Source organism: Cherax quadricarinatus, chromosome 13 (genome assembly GCF_038502225.1).
Source record: "Cherax quadricarinatus isolate ZL_2023a chromosome 13, ASM3850222v1, whole genome shotgun sequence".
Lineage (NCBI taxonomy): Eukaryota > Metazoa > Arthropoda > Malacostraca > Decapoda > Parastacidae > Cherax > Cherax quadricarinatus.
In genome coordinates this window covers 16,380,572-16,385,124 of record NC_091304.1, presented here as the reverse complement: position 1 = coordinate 16,385,124, position 4,553 = coordinate 16,380,572, and positions in this window count along the sequence as shown.

Sequence of the window (4,553 nt, the reverse complement as noted above, 5' to 3'; positions counted from 1 at the left end):
AGTAGTTAAACAATGTAGGTGTGGAATTAATGTTGGTAAGAATAGTTAATAATGGTAGGCTAGGGTTAATTAATGGTAGAGAAGTAGTGTGTGGTTAGGACTAATTGTGTGGTTGAAGAATGGAATTGTGTGGTTGTAGAAGTCAATTAATTATTGTGAACTTGAAGTGAATTAATTAGAGCTAATTATTAATTAGGAAATTAGTTAATAATTAGAAGATAATTGAATAATAATTAGGAATGAATTGTGTGGGTAGGAATAGTTGGGTGTAATTGGGAGTGGGTGGTAATTAATGGTTAGAAGAATGGTGTGTGTAAGGTAGGGTAAGTTATTAATTAATTAGGAAATAAGTTGATTAATGAATTGGGGTAATGATTAATTAATGGAGTGAGTTGTGTAATGAGTAGAATGTGATGGGTGTAAATTATTATTTGTTATGAGGTAATTAATGGTTGTTATTCCAATTGGGAATGAATTATGTAATTGAAGAATGTTGGTGTGGTGCAGGCTATGGTGTGTGGTTAAGGAGTGGTTAATAATTGGTGGGGGTAGGTTATTGTGGTTGGGAAGAGTAGTAATTAGTGGGGTGAATTGTGTGGATTGGGAAGGTTAGAATTGATAATGGTGGGGGTAGTTCAATGGTTGGGAATTAAGAATTCTTGTGTAATTGGGCAAGGTAGATTAATGTAAAGGTGAGGATTAGTTATTAATTGAGTGGGAGGGTAAGTTGTCCAATAATAGGTGGGGGAATTAGTTGGTAACAGTAGGTGGGGTAGTTGTTCGTGGGTGGGGTAGTTGTGTGGTGGGGTGAGTTGTAGTTGTGGTGAGGTAAGTTTGTGGTGGGGTAGGGATTGGACATGTGGTAGAAGGTTGGTTGTGTGGATTAGGGGATAGTTGTTGAGTGGGAGTAGGCCAATTAATGGTGGGAGTAGTTGGGGGTAAGTTGTGGGGCCAGGTGAAGGGTTGAAGAATTGGTAGAATGGTGGGAAGTAAGTTAGCCTTCAGAATGGGGATTAGTTTGTGGTGGTAATTAGTTAAGTTGTGGGTTAGGGATGGTAGTTGTGTGGGTTGGGAGTAGTTGTGGAATTGGGGTGGTTGGCTCTTTGGGAAGAGTAGGGTGGATTGTGTGGTGGGGTGGGAGTTGGGTGTGGTGGTAGAATGGATTGATGTGTAGTGGGAGAGTCAGTTCCAGTTGTGGTGGGGTATGGATTGTGTGGTGCAGGATGATTATGTAGTTCAATGGTAGGTGGGAGTTAGTGTGGTGGGGTAGGGTTGATGGCAATGGTGGGGTGGGAGTTGGTTGTGTAGGTGGGAGTAGTTGTGTGGTGGGGGTGAGGTTAGTTGTGGTGGGAGTGGGAGTTAGTTGTGGGTGGGTGAGATGGTGTGTGGTGGGTAAGTGGTTAGATTGTGTGGTGGGGAACTAGTTGTGTGGTGGGGTGAGTTGTTGAATTGTGGTGGGGTGGGAGTTAGTTGTGTGGTTAGGGAATCAGGATTTGTGTTGGGTTAGGGAGGTAGGTTGTGTAGGTGGGAGTAGTTGTGTGGTGGGAAGATAGTTGTTGTTGGTGGGATGTGGATTGTGTGGTTGGGAGGTAGGATTGTGTGGATGGGGTGTGGATTGTTGTGGTGGGGTGGGGAGTAAGTTGTGGTGTGGTGGGGTGGTTGTGTGGTGGGGTAGATTGGTTGTGGTGGGGTGGGATGGTTGTTGTGGTGGGGTGGTTAGTTGTGGTGGGGTGGTTGTGTGGGTGGGATAGGTTGTGTGGTCAGGGGGTAGTTGTGGTGGGTGGGAGTTAGTTGGTGGGGTGGTTGGGATAGTTGGTGTGGTGGGGTCGTTGTGTGGTTGGGGATCGTTGATGTGGTGGGGTAGGATTTGTGTGGTGGGCCAGTTGGTTGTGTGGGAATGGGATTACGTTGATTGGGAGTAGGTTGGGTAGTTGCAAATTGGTTGGTTGGGGTAGGTTGGGGGTGTAGTTGGGGTGGTTGGGTTGTGGATTGGGGTGGTTGGTGGGCAGTGGGGGTAGTTGTGTGGTGGGGTAGTTAGTTGTGAGTGGGAGTGGATTGTGTGGTGGGGTGGTTGTGTGGAATTGGGAATTGGTTGGACAATGGTGGGTGGGGATAGTTGTGTGGTGGGATAGTTGTGTGGTGGGGTAGTTGTGTGGTGGGTAGGGGTTGGTTGTGCCTTAGTTGGGATTAGTTGTGGTGGGAGTGGGGATTCAGCAACAGGTGGGTGTGGTGGGAGTAGTTGGTGGGGTGGAATTGATTGTTGGTGGGGTGGGTTGTAGTTGTGTGGTGGGGTTGGTGTGGTGGGGGTGGGAGTGGTGTGTGGTGGGATGGGTTAAAGTTGTGTGGTGGGAGTAGTTGTGGTTGTGTGGGGTGAGGTTGGTTGTGGTGGGGATGGTATTGTTGTGGTGGGAGGATTGGTTGGGCATGGGGTTAGGGTAGGTAGTGGTGGGAGTGGGATTGTGGTAGTGGGGTGGTTGGGATGGTTGGGTGGGGTGGAATTGGGGTGGTGTGTGGGGTGGGGTTAGTTGTGGGTTCAGGTGGATTGTGTGGGTGGGGTGGTTGGTTGTGAATTGGGGTAGGGGTTGGTTGTGGTGGGGTGGGTGGTTGGTTGTGGTGGGGTGGGGTTGCTGATTGGTCTGGGGTGGGGTTGGATGTGTGGGGTTAGTTGGTGGTTGGTGGGGTAGGGTTGTCTGGTGGGCAGGTGTAGGGTTAGTTGTGGTGGGGTCCAGTTGTTGTGGTTGGGGGTAGTTGGTGGGGGTGGTGGGGTTGGTTGTGTGGTGGGAGTAGTTGTACGTGGTGGGTAGGGGGTTGGATTGTGGTAGGGGTGCAGGGTTAGTTGTGGCAAGTTGGGATGTGGATTGTTGTGGTGGTGGGAGTAGTTGGTTGTGGTGGGGGTAGGTACGTTGTGGTCTGGGAGTGGTTGGTTGGTGGGCAGTAGGGATTGGATTGTTGGGTGGGTGGGGTTGGTTGTGGTGGGAGGTGGATTGTGTGGTGGGGTAGGTTGTGTGAATTGGGAGTGGTTGTGTGGTGGGAATTGGATTGTGATTGGTGGGGTCAGGGTTGTGGTTGGTTGGGCAGGTAGGGTTGGTTGACATTGGTGGGGTAGGTTGTGTGGTGGAATCTGGATTTGTTGGTAGGTGGGGGTGGTTAGTTGTGGTGGGAGTAGTTGTGTGGTGGGGGTAGTTGTGGTGGGGTGGTTAGTTGTGGTGGGGGTGAGTTAGTTGTGTGGGTGGGGTAGGATTGGATTGTGGCTTGCATTTAGGAGTATGGTTGTGTGTGGGAGTAGTTGTTAGTTGGGTGGGGGTAGTTGTGTGGTGGGATTAGTTAAGTTGTGGTGGGAGTGGGTAGTTATTTTGGTTAGGGGAATGATTGGTTGGTGGGATGGTTGGGGTGGTTGTTAGATGGGATGGGGTAGTTGTGTGGTGGGGTGGGTTGTTAGTTGGTGGGTGTAAGTTGGATTGTGGTGGGGAGTGGGAGTTAAATTGTGTGGTGGGGGTAGTTGTGTGGTGGGGTAGTTAGTTAGTGATGCTGGGGGTGGTTGTAGGCTTGGGTGGGGGTAGGTTGTGTAGCTGGGGAGTAGTTGTGTGGTGGGGTAGTTGTGTGGTGGGGTAGTTGTGTGGTGGGGTAGTTGTGTGGTGGGGTAGTTGTGTGGTGGGGTAGTTGTGTGGTGGGTGGGATTGGTGTTGGTGGGTGGTGGGGTTGGTTGTGGTGGGGTAGGGTTATTAGTGTGGTGGGAGTAGTTGGGGTAGGATTGGGATGGTTGGGGTAGTTCGTGGGGTAGTTGTGGGGTGGTTGGGGTGGTTGGTGGGGTGGGGGTTAGTTGTGGGTGGGGAGTAGGTTGTGGCTTGGGATTAGGGGTGGATTGTGTGGTGGGAGTGGATTTGTTGTGGTGAGGGTGGGTAGTTGGTTGTGGTGGATGGGGGTAGGTTGTGTGGTGGGTGGTCAGGGATTGGTTGTGTGGATTGGGAGTAGTTGTGTGGGTGGGGTAGGATTGTGTGGTTAGGGGTAGTTGTGTGGTGGGTGGTGGTTATTGTTGGGATGGTTGGGTAGTTGGTGTGGTAGGGGTTGGATTGTGGTGGGTGGTTGGATTGTGGGTAGGGGAATTAGTTGTGTGGTGGGTGGGAGTAGGTTGTGTGGTGGGAGTGATTCTTGTGGTGTGGGGTAGGGGTTGTGTGGTGGGGAGTAGGTTGTGTGGTGGGAGTAGTTGTGTGGGAATTGGGAGTTGGTTGGTGGGTGTAGGGGTTGATTGTGGGTAGGTGGGGTGGTTGTGTGGTGGGGTAGGTTGTGTGGTGGGGTGGATTGTGTTGGTGGGGTGGTAGGGATTGATTGTGGTGGGGTAGTTGTGTGGTGGGGTAGTTGTGTGGTGGGGTAGTTGTGTGGTGGGGTAGTTGTGTGGTGGGGTAGTTGTGTGGTGGGGTAGTTGTGTGGTGGGGTAGTTGTGTGGTGGGGTAGTTGTGTGGTGGGAGTGGATTGGTTGTAATTAGGTAGGTTGGGTAGTGGGTTGTAGTTGTGGTGGTGGGAGTAGTTGTGGTGGGTGGGGTGGATTGTGTGTG